General features: G+C 49.8%; 1 protein-coding gene across 1 annotated transcript in view; it reads right to left on the bottom strand.

Moving 5' to 3' along the window:
- The window catches only part of FAM163B (family with sequence similarity 163 member B), a 50,961-nt gene extending 36,312 nt beyond the window's left edge, over positions 1-14,649 (bottom strand). Inside the window, exon 1 of the mRNA XM_034427201.3 lies at positions 14,097-14,649. The gene's annotated coding sequence lies outside the window, so the exon portion shown is untranslated. The remainder of the gene's footprint in view (positions 1-14,096) is intronic.
- Positions 14,650-15,039: the final 390 nt, after the last annotated feature.

Below are 15,039 nucleotides of genomic sequence, written 5' to 3' on the forward strand. Positions count from 1 at the left end.
GCGACCAATGCCGTTTCCATGCTGTACCCAGGCCTGAAGCCGGATTGGAACAGATCTAGATAGACAGTTTCATCCCCAGGTACTGGGGAAGTTGTCATGCCCCCACACTCTCAACAACCTTCGACACAAAGCAAAGGTTGGAGACTGGACATTTGCCAAAACAGCTGGGTCCAGAGAGGGCTTCTTGAGGAGGGGCCTCACCACTGCCTCTTTCAAGGTGGGAGGCAGGAAACCCTCACTCAAAGAAGCGTTTATAATCCTCTGGAGCCAGCCTCGTGTAACCTCCTGGGTAGCCAGCACCAGCCAGAAGAGACACGGGTCCAATAAACATGTTGTTGCGTTCAACCTCCCCAGCATCCTGTCCACGTCCTCAGGAGTTACAGGGTCAAACTCATCCCAGATAACATTCTCAAGTCCCGCCTCAGACATCCCGCCTAAACCTACCCAGTCAGAGTTCAAGCCTTCCCGAATTTGAGCGATTTTATCGTGCAGATAATGCGCAAAATCCTCAGCACGCCCTTGCAAGGGGTCTTCCCACGCTCCCAGGTGGAGAAGGGAGCGAGTCACCCTAAACAGGGCAGCTGGGCGGTTATCTGCCGATGCAATAAGAGCGGAAAAGTAATTACACTTTGCCGCTTTTATCACCACTAAGTAGGTCTTAATATGAGACCTCACCAGTGTTCGGTCGGATTTGGAACGACTAGCCCTCCAACCACTCTCTAGGCGTCTTTTCCGGCGCTTCATCTCCCTCAGTTCCTCAGAGAACCAAGGAACTGGACAGGTTCGGCGCTGGGTCAGAGGCCGCAAAGGCACGACCCGGTCCAAAGCACCAGCGGCTGTCCTATCCCAGGCGGCCACCAGGTCTTCAGTCGAGTCGTGAGCCAGAGTCCAAGCTCCATTTGGAACCTATCAGGATCCATCAGGCGCCTGGGGCCGAACCACCTAATCGGTTCCGCCTCCCTGTGGTGGGGTGTAGCAGTCAGAAAGTCAAGCCTAAGGAGAGAATGGTCTGACCATGACAAGGGTTCGATGGCTATATCCCCTGTATCTAGGCCATTCAACCACTGATCAGAGACAAAAACCAAGTCCAGAGTGTGTCCTCCCATGTGAGTAGGGCCATGAATTAACTGGGTCAGGTCCATGGCTGTCATGGAAGCCATGAACTCCCGAGCCACCTCAGACGGTGAAAACCGATGGTTGAAATCCCCCATGACCAAAAGCCTGGGGGTATCAACCGCCACCCCGGCTATTACGTTGAGGAGCTCGGGCAGGGCCGCTACCACGCGGCAGGGAGCAAGCCCACCTGCATCCCATGACCCCACTTCACAAGGAGAGGCTCACATCTGGCTATCTGAGGTACAGTGGCCTCCCTAGGATCAAGACCTTCCTTTATGACCCCCCCTCCTGGCCCAACCAGGTCTCTGTAATACCCGCCAGGTCCGCTCCCCCCTCCTGAATCAGCTCGCAAATGAGGAGGGTTTTGTTGACCAAGGACCTGGCGTTGCACAGCATCAGCCTAAGGCTCGGGCTCTGAGGCTCTGGACAACCCAGGGAACGAGGAGAGCATTGGGGACCGGAGCACGCCACCGCTTGAAGACAGCGGGTGCGTGCCCCCACAACACGATATGGCCCCCTGCTCCCACCATCTCTGCCCCTCCCACCCACAGTACTGATGGAATCGCCCTCTTTGGAAAAAGTGACCGTGTCAACTTCCAGTCCAGGTTGTTAAATAAACTAACACTCAGGAACAGTGGATTTCAGAAGGGACAATTTCAACAAGGGCTACTCAGGATCACACAGGCAGAATAAAGACAGTGCAGGATGGTTGGCCCAAAGACCACCCACCCACCAGTAAGGAAAATTGGGGCGGGGGGGAGGGCACTTAGGAAACAGTGGCATGTAGAGAGAGCTCTCCACTGATCAAAGAGACATACAAGTAACAATACCTGCAGGGGAAAAAAATAACCTAAAGGCAACAAAACACAGCTTTTTTGTCTCCATCAGAAGAAAATCAAAGGAAAGGCAGACTTTACTTCTTTGTTTGCTTTGATCTTGTCCTCAAAGGGAAGCTAGTTGGTCAAAAGGATCTAAGCAGGATAAAAGGGGTCAAAGAAGCTAATTGTTGGTGATGTCCCCCAGGTATCTTAAGTCACCAGCTATATTGCAAAATCTCAAAGGAGCTGTTCACCTCAGAAGCTCTACCGATATGGGGGAATGGCTGGACCCAGAGAGGCTTCCTAGGGAACAGCCAGAGTCTGCAGCTGCCCAGTGGGGAGGGGAGGGGGGAGGGGAGGATGGAATGAAGAATTTAGAAAGGATAGGATAGGATAGGATAGGATAGGATAGGATAGGATAGGATAGGATAGGATAGGATAGGATAGGATAGGATAGGATAGGACAGGACAGGTTTATTGGCCAAGAATGATTGAACACAGGAGGTGCATAAGCTCTCAGTGTACATACATAAGGATATAAGACATAACTGTTAATTTCAGTTGGTATACCCTCAATTCAGCTTAAGGCTGGAATGTCTCCACTATTTTTAATACTGGCAGGTATGTTTCATACAGGCCACCCAGTGGAAGGATTCGTACAACATGCTGTTTGATTGCTGAAAGAATCTGCTTTCTGTGCTTCCCAAACACATAGCCTCAGTTTACACAATCTGCTAAACCCAGATTAGCAACATATAACATACTATGTGTAATATTACACACTTCTACACTTGGTGTGTCCAGACAAAAAAAAGAAATTGAGAGGAAGGACTGGGGAGGGGCGATTGGAGGAGGAAACTGCATCAGGAAAGAAACAGTGGAGGAGGAGGGGGTCTTTGAGCATGCTGGAAGCTGGTTCCTGTGTCCTTATGCAAGAGAGGAGTGGGAGCAAAACAGGAAGTCCCTGAGGGGTGGGACAGAGACCTTGGGGACAATGCTGAAGGAGGAGGATGACCTCAGCTTCTAGGGCTGAGATGCCACAAACCTCCCTTCTGTTCAAGGTCTCCGAGATGCTCCTCTAATATGTGCTGATTTCCTAAAATGACTTTCAGAAGTGGCACCTTCCTGGATCAGCAAAGCCTCTTCCCCCAGTTTTGCAAATTGACAAAGTAGAGCAGCTCTTGGGGGGGAGGGGAGAGATCAGCACAGTGCCAGCCAATAGGATGACCTCACAGCCTTCGGGTTCCTGGTGTGGCTGCCCCTCTGCGACCAACCAGTGTCCACCAGGGCCCTTCTCAACAGCCTGCTTCTGGCCCTTCTCAATAAACTGGGGTCCCTGCTTCTGCGGCTGGCAGAAAGGAAAGTCCGCTGCAACCCACCTCAGCTGTCCTCTTGGGCCGTCTGGTCCCAAGGAGGGAGGCAGCAATAATTGCAGATGGTCGACTGGCTCTTACAAAAGAGCAGAAACCAGCCAGCCAAATATGAATTGAACTGAATTGAAGAAAATTTAAAAGAAAAACTAATGTAAAAACAAAGAGCAACTTTGAGAACGTGAACAACCGACTGAATAACTCAGACTGAATAACTATTGGGATCATTTTTGGCCTGGGATGCCCCGTTGCTGTTAGATACCAATGTTAATGGCCATATTGCTCTTGGTCTCTTGTGCAGAGAGAGACAATTTTTTTTTTTTATTTAATTTATATGCCGCCCTTCTCCGGAGACTCAGGGCGGCTTACAATGCATTCAGCAATAGCCTTCATACTTTTGTATATTTATACAAAGTCAGCTTATTGCCCCCACAATCTGGGTCCTCATTTCACCTACCTTTGAAAGGGCCTGGTGGCTCAGCAGACTGATAGCATTGTGATTAACACCAGCTGTCTGCAATTACTGTAAATTCGAATCTCACCAGGCTCAAGGTTGACTCAGTCTTCCATGCTTTCTAAGGTAGGTAAATTGAGGACCCAGTTTGTCGGGGGTTTGTATATTTATACTTTGCATAAATATACAAAAGTATGAAGGCTATTGCTTAATGCATTGTAAGCCACCCTGAGTCTCCGGAGAAAGGTGGCATATAAATCAAATTTAAAAAAATAAATAAATGGAAGGCTGAGTCAACCTTGAGCCTGGTGAGATTTGAACTTGCAGTAATTGCAAGCAGTGGATGTTAATAACAGTACTTAGTCCACTGTACTACAGGCTCTTATGTCCAAATTAAGGTGTTCAAATGTATGCATTCATCAGTATGTTAATCCACAACACAATTTCCCAGGCAAAACTATTGCAAACAAAATTGGAGGTGGGAAAATTCCTCTGTAAATGCAGCAGCAGCTTCCGCAACCATCTCTTACCTTCTACACAAACATGATTTAGAAAACAAATCAAGTCAAAGGGTTCCAAAAATGCAATAGACCTGCCTCTACTGGCCAGGAAGGGGAGGGCAGGGGGGCTCCTTTCTGGTATCCTTCCCCTGTTCCACTCTTCAATGTGAAGACAGTCCAGAATTTCTGACTGCCCCACTCCATTTCCATGACTAGCTTCCCGCTCTGTGCCTCGTCAGCACTGCCACATCCGGGCTACAAAAATTCTTATTATCTTGCTATCCAGGTCCTCTTCCTCACCCAGAAAGCCAGCTCCATGTAGTGCTTAAGGCCTCATGCTAGAAACCAGGAAATGAAGCCAATTTAGGAGGGGAGTGGGGGAAGAAGGCAGAGAACTGTGTAGACCTTGCTGCTCTCTGAGCTTGGTTATTTCATTATCTGCAATACGTGTGAGTGTGTGTGTGTGTGTGTGAGGGGAGTGGGGGAAGAAGGCAGAGAACTGTGTAGACCTTGCTGCTCTCTGAGCTTGGTTATTTCATTATCTGCAATACGTGTGAGTGTGTGTGTGTGTGTGTGAGGGGAGTGGGGGAAGAAGGCAGAGAACTGTGTAGACCTTGCTGCTCTCTGAGCTTGGTTATTTCATTATCTGCAATACGTGTGTGTGTGTGTGTGTGTGTGTGTGTGTGTGTGTGTGTGTGAAGGACAAACACAGCAGCAGTAGGTACCAAGAGCAACAGACTCCCAGCAGGGCCCCCCAAGGAGAGAAGTTGCCCAGCAGGCACTTCGGTAGCCATGGAGGAGGAGGCTGGGAAAAGAGGCTTTTTTAAGGGACAGGGGCAAAGGTGGCCATGTGCATGCTGAACCTCATGGAGAGAAGATAGTATCAGATTAACAGAGTTGGAAGGGACCTTGTAGGTCATCTAGTCCAACCCCCTGCCCAAGCCCAAGGGTGAAATCCAGCAGATTCTGGAGAACTGATAGCAGAAATTTTGAGCAATTCGGAGAACCGGCAAATACTACCTCTGGCTGGCCCCCGAGTGGGGTGGGAATGGAGATTTTGCAATATCCTTCCCCTGCCACGCCCACCAAGCCACACCCACAGAACTGGTGGTAAATATATTTAGATTTCACTTCTGGACCCTATTTCTGACAGATGGCAATCCAGTCTCTTCTCGAAAGCCTCCAGTGATGAAGCTCCTACAACTTCTGAAGGCAAGGTTCCATGGGTTGATTGCTCTCATTGTCAGAAAGTTCCTTCTTATTTCCAGCTTGAATCTCTCTTTGTTCAGTTTCCATCCATTGTTCCTTGTCTGGCCTTCGGGTGCTTTGGAGAATAGCTTGACCCACTCCTCTCTGTGGCAGCTCCTCAAAATATTGGAAGACTGCTATCCTGTCTCCCCTGGTCCTTCTCTTACTTGTTCCTGCAACCGTTCTTGGTATGTTATCAAGCCCTGAGTCTCCGGAGAAGGGCGGCATATAAATCAAATAAAAAAAAAAACTGATTGACCAGAGACTGTCAGATGATGGCACTCAACATGAGACTGAGAAAGGTCGAGGATCCCTCAGACCACTAACGGAATTTCTGACATGACTACATGAAAGCATTCTGAAGATCTGGGTGCCGATGCCCAGTTGAGGTGGGACTTTCAGTCAGAAGATCACCCGGTTTATTATTCAGGGCGAGAAAACCCGCCCATCAAAGGAGCAGCATTGCTTTCCGAGGAAAAACAGCACAATGCAATCACTGACCAGATAATAGCAATTAGACTTCACCGACAGCCCTTTAATAGGACAATGATCCAAATTTATGTTCCTCAGCTGGAGCTGAGGAAGCAGAGGAGGAGGAGGTCGAGAGTTTTATCATCAGGTTCAATCTGAAATCAGCCGACCATGTACTGGGAGGAGAGGCCACTAGTTGCTTGAGAAGGCCGAAGTTGGATACAGGAAGGAAGAAAACCTCACCTGGGGGTTGAGTCAGAGCCAGGTGGGAGCCCAGCAGGCGCTCGGGGGGGGGGGTTGCTTTGGGCGCACCACAAGTTGTTGGCACTAGTGTTTATTTTTTGTTTTGTTTTATTTTTATGCTGTGAGCTGCCCAGGGCTCCTCTTATAGAAATAAAGACAAAATTAATTTAAATTGGATTGCACAATACAGGAAATGGAGATAAAGCAGGAGAATCATTTTTCATTTTTACCTATCCCATGATTCCTTCATGGTTAACCGTTGTCCAAAAGTCTTTCCTGGGCACCTTGTGACTTGACTACCGCAATGAGCTCCCCACAGAGTTATCCAGAAGCCTCAGCTGGCCCAGAATGCAAGATGCTCGTCTCTGCTCCACGAGCTGCACTGGCTGCCAAATTTCCAGAACAATTCAACTTGCCAGTCATTACCCGTGAAGTCCTTCATGGCAGTCCTTCTGGGTACCTGAGGGACTGCTTGTGCCCTCAGGTATCTTCCTGGCCAATTCAATCTGGCAGGATTGGTGCGCTCTGGGCTCCTTTGATTAAGTAATGCCCAACAGTGGCCTTTCTCTCTGGTAGCAGCCCTCTAGAATGAGGCCCCACCCATGGTTCGAAGGGGCCTAAAGACCCAGCTCTTCTGAGTAGTGCAAGATGCTTATTGTTGTTTCCTGGTTTTCACCATCTTTTGCCTTTTGCTTTTATCATTTAATTGTTTTATTGTTCTCTGTAAATTTCAAAATTGCCCAGAGTCACTTGGAATCATGCAGTGTAAACTTTTAGTTATAAAAAAATTAAAAACCAAAACAAACCTTCTATGTTATAAATGCTACTGGCCAGGAGGAGGCGCTATGTGACCTGTTTTTGTCTTTATTGAGATTTATCAGGCATAGGTTTAAACTCATTTTCCCAGATTTGCCATTGTGACACAGCGGTTAGAATGTAGTATTGCTGGCAAACTCTGCCCACAGCCACAAGTTCAGTCCTGATGGGCTCAGGGTTGACTCAGCCTGCCTTTCTTCTGAGGTCGGAAAAATGAGGACCCAGATCGTTGGGGGAAATATGTAAATAATGCTAACATTGTAAACTGCCCCGGGTAGTGCTGTAAAGCACTGTAGAGCAGTATAAAAATCTAACTGCTATTTGAACTCTAGGCCCTCGATGACGCTACAGTATATCAAGTTTTTTTCTTGTCTTAGCTGTGAACTGCTGGAGAGTTGGGACTGGGACATACATCAGGTCTCAAAATCCGTGGCTCTCAATAGGGACCAAACTGGTCACAGATGACCTCCTACTAATGAGGAGCAATTATGATATCTATGTCAGCGTTCCAAATTAGGCTTTCTTCCAGCGCTGACATAACAAGTTGAAGCAGAAAGAGCGGAAGCTTGATTTATTGCTGAGATGAACTTTTACCTAGTTTTGTATGTACAGATAGTGTTTCCTGGGAGACGAGGATGGGGGCTGCATTCCTGTGAAAAGAACGTGCCGGGATGTAGAGATGGATCTGTATGATGGCCAATGGGACATTGGGGTTGGAGAGCGGAAGAGGAGGGGGTTGGAAGGAGGGGCCAGTTTGGCTGCAATTTGAATCAGAAATGTCGGATTCTGCTATTCTTAAAAATAAAATGATTCATTAGACAGCTTGCGCTTGAGAATGAAGTTTATTCAAGATAGCACCGAAACCTGACAATCTGTACACAAAACCCTCTTAAGGGGAAAGATCTTCCAGCACAGTCTGAGAGTGTGCAAAAAGAGGCCGTAAGAAACCTGTGGATGTGGACTTCACCAGATGGAGCACACAGAAATCACATTAACCGTATTATTGAGACATGGAGATGGAAAAGCTCAGTTATATTACCAAAGATATGCCCAGATGCTATCTCTGGACCACATCATCCACTGTGTATGTGCAGTTCCAAGTGAAGCTAACCAATGTCCACAATTTGATTTGAAGAAATGTTACCAGTGAGGAATTGCTTTTGAAGCCCTGAACTTCCCTGTTAAGGAACCATAAAAACTGTGGAATAAAATCAAGAAATGGACAAGGAAGGAAGCTTAACACAGCATTTAAGAGACTGTTAGAAGCCTGAAGAAGCAATCTTAGAACAAAACCCGAGATGGAAACTGATGCATACAAACCAGGATAATTTCCCAAAGCTCTCCAAATTCAAACTGGTGTGCTAAAAGACACCAACCTACAGGTGGAAACTGCTTCAAAGAACAACACGCAAAGCTGAAAGATGAAATTCTGCACAGTGGAGATATCAACCTCCAAGATTCCTCAGAGAATCTTCCCTGTTTACAAGAAAGTTTAGAAGACAATGTTAGAGAAACGCTCTGGTCACTATGAAGTCAGAAGCCCACAGGAATTCAAGGAGCAACAGAAGAATCAAGAAAGATGCTAAATAAACTCTGGTGGTCCTTGCTGCTCTCTGAGTTTGGTTGTTTCCTTGCAGAATTTCATTACCCAAACTAATGAACATCATCAGTGACTGGCATTGATGATGTTGCCTAGTTTGGTAATGAAATGTCTGTAAGAAAACAACCAAACTCAGAGAGCACCTTTTGACCCTCCCTGAGCTACAAATATTCTCTTTTATTGGTAACTAAACTATGCCAGCAAATCTGTAGAACAACTCAGTGGGCAACATGGATCAGATACCTATCAGCAACAAAAGGAGCAGCAGTCAAAACGTATGCCACAGACCAGGATTTGGTAGGGTAACTTTGGAAAAGATATTCATATTTTTAAACATTTATTCAATTAGGCACCGCCTACTTTCAAACTGACTCAAGTACATTGCACAATAAAACCAAAAAGGCAAGCTCTATGGAAGCTAAAATTGGACTTTGAAGAAGCAAGATAGAATGCAGATGCTTTTAAACTTTGCTGATAAAGGAAATTCCTGAGAATATCATGAATAGCCAAGAAAACCAACGAATGCATCATAAAACTAATCAGTCCAAAGAACTTACTTGAAGCACAAATTACAAGGCTCAAAAATCATATTTTGTACCCAATATGCAGAGATCGTGGGGGGGAGGGATGTGGTATGGCAGTTACGGCACAAGGCTAGAAACCAGAAGGGTGCGAGTTCTAGTTCTGCCTTAGGCATAAAGCCAGTTGTGTGCCTTGGTCCAGGCACTTCTCAGTCTTAGGAAGAAAGCAAGGGAAATCACTTCCAAAAAAAGGTTGCCAAGGAAACTGTTGTGACTTGTCCAGACAGTCCCCAGGAATCAACACTGACTTGAAGGGTCCAAAAAAAATGCAAAGACCCAGCCACTCCGTATTGCTGGTCTCAACTGCAACAGTGATGGGTCCACTGGATTGGAAGAGTGATGGGTCCACATTGGAAGAGCCCAAAGGCCAGTCTGGAAACAGATGGTGCTGAAGAAAGTTTATCAACATGGTTAAGGGTTGACACTGACACAATAAACACACAATATAGTCCATCACAAATGAGACCAAGGCAGAGTCTGGATTAGGAGTGTTTCCCCAGAAGCCTCATGGGCAAAGTTGGCAATTCTGGAGGACTCCCACTGCACTGGGTTTCTCCAAGGCCATAGCCAGTGGCAATGGTCCTGAAAGACACAACCTCTGTGACCACTTTGGAAGTAGCAGCTTCCGCAATCTGGGCTGCTATCCACCATGCTGCCTGGCAGGATCGATGCCCGAACTCGTGAATCTTGGCGAGTTTATCTCACCAAGTTGGAAAGAATAGAGAGCTAAATGGGGTGTGTGTGTGTAGGATGTAATGCTCATCTAAGGTTCAATAGACTTGAGAGACTATTACAGCACAACCTGCACACAGTGCTGGTAAAGTGGGATGACGAATCTGCCCCCTTTGTGGCAAACCAGCCACGGGACTCCCCATGCAAAGGCCGGCCAAAATGGAAAAAATTTGGCCCCCCAAAATGGAAGGGGCCATTCCTTCATGGGAATTCATTTTCAGGACTCTCTCCCAAAACCCAACCTCTTCTGTATGCATCCATGCCCCCCCCATAGGAAGATGTCCCTGCCCCCTCGTCTCAGTCACAGCAGAGGGTGCCTCTCTTTCACCCGATTTCTAACTGATCATCTGACTGACTGTTTTTTTATTGTTTTTCTCATTTCATGTTTAACTGACTGTGGGCTCCCCTGAGGGCTCAAACTGAGTAGCCCCAAGGGTTGCAAATGACACAAAGAGAACCAGATAAGTCGAGGGAATGGCCTCCTCCATATTTTTCTTCATTTTCCTCTCCAACATGAGATCTGATTTAGCCAGCATTGCTCAGAGAAGGACACAAAGTAAACAGGGGGAAACCAATACTCAGAAAACATTTTGATTTGAAAATAAAAAATAAAAAATAAAAAAATCAGAGCAACTTTTAAAAATTCTTTGAATATGACATTTGGATTACATTAAATATGTTTGCTTTATTTCCCCTCCCCCCCAACACAAATCCATTAAAGCAGTTTTCATTACTGAAACATAAACCACTGAAATATGGCAATGAGAGAAATGTAGGAGGGAATACAGGGACCATAATCTGAACATTACATTCAAACACACTCATATTTTATCAGAAGAAGATTTTGATTGGAAGAAGCCTGTCAATATTTTAGTTCTGAACTCACATTTGATAGTGTCTATCTTCTATCTTATGAGGAGGAATTTGTGGGATTTCATTTTGGGGACCTAAACCAAATTATCAAAGAGACCAAATTTTCCAAAGCTGCCGCAAGGAACAATGGCTGGTCTCCTTTCCTTTGGCTGCCAGCTAACCAAATAAATCTTGGCACAAAGATGAGCCTTGCAAACAAATTTCTGCTTTTTAACTGGCACTAAATGTGGCAGAACCTGACTCTTGGCAGAACACCCCCCCTCCCCCAATGAGCCACTCCATCCGCCCAAAATGCTCCCTCAGCTTTGGTCTCCACCCTCCCACCCTCCCAGATATCCACACGTTTAGGAAATCTATTCTGGCATGAGGGATTCTTGAGCCTCTTTGTGTCTCTCAGGTTTTAGGAACACCGTAACCTACTTCTTTTTCTCCAAACTCTTAAGGGCTAATTGTTTTAACAAGAATTCTAATTTGGAGATTAATGTGCATTGCTTTAATTTTGTATTGTTTCATGCTTTTCATTGTTGTTGGCCAACATGGAAGATAGAAAAAAGCAGAAAATCAGCCATAGGTTAGCAACAACAATTTGCATTTGGCCTGCATTTTTTCTTGTTTGGCTCCAATGACATAGTGGAAATGCTGTACATGCACTGGACTGACCACCATCTTGCCACAGCTGGGCTGGCATGGGACATGGGTCTGGTTGCAACATGGCTGTGGACTCAAAAACCAGAGGTGGACAGTTCTGGGATGGAAGAGACACTCAGAAGGAGTGGGTGCCAGAGAAGCATGAGTTCAAAACATGCTTCACTCAGCCTTCTAAATAACAAGGCTGAGTTCATCCAGCTGTGACCTTGGCTGCTGCTTCTAGGACTTACTTTCTGGGTGAACTGGAGGAAAATCCTCTGGTTTATGATCCAAACATGTTTCAAAAAGGTCTCCCTGAGTTTAAGGGCCAAAGGGATTTTATGCTCGTGTTTAATGAATGCTTTTTTCCAACTTCCGTGATGTTTAGTTTAATCACTGCAATATACACACGTTCTTTATTGTGCTGTCACCAATCTGTTACTTCATTTCTTTGATTTAAAAAAGTGCATGGCAGGACGTATTTGTGGAGCCAAACAATGGACTAGCAACCAAACTACATACCTGTGGACAGTCCAGCCAGCCAGGTCCCCCTGCTCATCCCCACTTATTTATTTATTTATTTATTTATTTATTAAATTTATATACCGCCCTATTCCTGAGGGACTCAGGGCGGTGAACAGCGAACGATAAAAATACATGTAATACAAACGTTAATAATAAAAAACCAATTAAAATATACTAAACATTCTGGTCCTAGATAATTCAAGATATCCCAGTTTAAAATAAAATCAAAAAGCAATATAAAGGGAAAGTTAGGCCAGGCCGGCCTGCTGAAACAGGAATGTTTTGAGGGCACGGCGGAAAGTGCGCAGATCCGGAATCTTCTGTATCTCTGGGGGGAGCTCGTTGACAGGATAGCAGAAGTAAGAGCTCAACTATTTCCCCCCTCCCCCCAAAAGACAAGGTGCCGCAAGCAGGACCCTCTCAGGGACCTGGAAATCCCCAGGATGAATAAAGAGAAGAGGAGCTGCAGCTGTAACAAGCACAGCAAAACAAAACCTAACCTCACAGTCACACTCCTCCTCCCCACACTTGGCATCATATGGAGAGCAGGCACCAAACACGCAGCCCACGATTTGTGGGCAGCCATCAAAATGCAGATGCGGAATTGAAAATGAGCAAATTCTCAGACTCGGGTGCTTAGTGACACCCCAATCCCTGAAAGGATCCATTTGGGAGAATCTCCCCCCACCCCTGCCCCACAGCAAAGCAGGGCTATTGCTTTCCCTGAGCTGAGCTCCCTGTTTCATTTGATCAAAACATTTTCTGGTCTCCTGCCCTTTCTCTCCAACCCTGCAAATAAAGTTGCTCACCTTTCCATCCATACACACACACACACAAACTTGGCTGTGAGCTCTGGTCAATTCCCACTCCTGTTCTGTCCTGAAAAGCTGCCTGGTCAGTCTCTGGATGCCCTGTGGAGAATCTGCCCTTCTTTCCTGGAGCTTGCAAGGAACCAATGATGCTGTTCCCCATAGAACAGCAGGGTGAGGGTGACCCTCTTGCCCAAACGGGGTTGGGGTTGGGTGGTGGTCTCCAAGCCCTTCTCTCAGAAGGGTTGAGGCACAAGCCCTTCCCACCACAAACAGGGCCTGCCTCTTCCTTCACCCTCTGTTCACACCCCAGGCCCACTGCAGTTCTCCTCCAGGGCTTCCGGCCCCAGCACTTCTGCCTTCAGAGAGACCAAGACAAGTCCGACTAAGGAGCAGAGCCTGCTGGGGCAAGCCAAGGTCAACTGAACCCTTCCTGCCCTCTTGCAGCCCAGCAAAGGTCCTCCACACACCTGTCCTCCAGGTACCTCTTGAAAGCCCCCCGGGCCTACTCCTGTCCCCACACCTGTGGCCGCAGATCTCCGGCCTTTCCGGAAACTGCATCCTCCTTGGCCTGGGCCGAGGATTTAGGCAGGGAGCCGGGGCGCTTTGTCCGGCCTGGCTGTGATTTGAGATGCCTCCAGCATCCTTCCTTTCGGCGGCCTTTCTCTTCGGGGCGTGAGGAATAAAGGCCCGGAAAGCGCCGCGGGGGGGATAAAGCACTTTCCCCGCTCCTCCCAACAGGCGCCCGTCTCGGCTTCGGATGGTTCAGTTGGCCAAGCAAAGAAGCCTGGCGGTTGCCCCTCGGCCTGAGCCACGGTCCGGGCCGCTCTCTGCCCAACTCCGGACCAAGCCGAGGCTCCCCGATCCCCCACCCCCACCCCCACATTCTCGGCTGCTCTGCCCGGCGCCCGTAGAGGCTCCCGCAGCCCGAAAAGGCCAGGCCCGGGCTGGGCACCGCCTCCGCCCCCCTCCGCCTTCCGGGAAGCGGCTCTCGCGGGTGGCGGAGGCTGCTCCGGCTTGCAACGCCCGAGCGGCTCCCTGCCTCCCGCGCCCGGCCGTCCCTCGGCGGCTCCAGTTTCGGGAAGCGGCGCGGGCCGCATCTGGCGGCAGCGAGCCCCGCATCCTGGGCGACCGGCAGTGCCGCCGCGGCACCTCCGGGAAAAGCTCCGCCGTCCCCTCTGTCACGCGCGGCCGGAGCTGGAGCCGCGGCAGCAGAGCCGAGGCTGCGCGAGGCGGCGGCGGCGGGGCAGCGGAGCCTCTGGAGCCGCGGTGGGGGGTGGCGGGCAGAGAAGGCACAGCCGTCCATCTCTTACCTCCGATGCCTGGAAGGGAGCGGGACTCGCCGGCGCAGCTGCCCGTCTGCTTCAGGCGCGCACCGCCGCTGGCCGGGGCTTCCGCCGGGGGCACATCGGGGAGCGAGGGAGGCGGCCGGCCGGCACGGAGCTGCTTTCCCGCTGGCTGCGCCGCCGCCGAGACCCTCCGGGGAGAGCCGCCCGCCAGTCGCGGCCGAGTCTGAAGCCGCGCCACCCCCGCACCTGCCGCCCCGGGAAAGCTGGGCTCGGCCGGCAAGAGAGGCTCGCTCGAGCGGCGGCGCCTCCGGCCGCGGCTAAAGGGCAGAGCGACGCGGCGGGCTCGGGCGCTGCCGACGGGCGGGAGCGAAGGATGCGCGCCGCCGTTCTCGGCGAGAGGAGGGGGAGGAGGAGGCGCGCACGCGCCACGCGGCCCCGCGGGGGCGCCGTCACTCCTCTGACCCCCCCCTCCACCGCGCCGGACCCGCCCCCTCAGCAGGTGCCGCTTCTGGCGCGGGGAAGTGGGTGGGAGGCCGGTCCCGCGCTCAGAGAGCCCCGAAACGGCGGCGGCGGCCTTACTTCGCTTGCCCTTGGCCGGCGCCGAAGCCGCCCCGCTTCTCGCAGCCCCGCTCAGCCGCCGCCGCCGCCTGCCAATGGAGACTCCGGGACGAGGGGCAGCGGGCAGCGGGGCCGCTTCTCTGGCTGTGGGACAGGCTGCGCTCCGTCTGCGGGAGCCGCCCTGGGCAAGGTGGAAGGCCGGCTCTGGTCCGGGGCGTCAGCCGCGCCTCCCCCAACAGGGTCCCGACCCCGGTCTGGCTGGTTTTCCGCCTCCGTCCCCACAAGAGCAGCTAGGTGTGGGTCGCTGCCCCGATGCCCCCCCCCCCGGGACTCCGGCGGCGCCTGCACAAGGCGAGCGGCGCGAAGGGCGCTTCCCTGTCCCGCTCTCCCCTGGCCAGCAGCAGCGTTG

Source organism: Pantherophis guttatus, chromosome 16 (assembly GCF_059756535.1).
Source record: "Pantherophis guttatus breed Tessera chromosome 16, ASM5975653v1, whole genome shotgun sequence".
NCBI lineage: Eukaryota > Metazoa > Chordata > Lepidosauria > Squamata > Colubridae > Pantherophis > Pantherophis guttatus.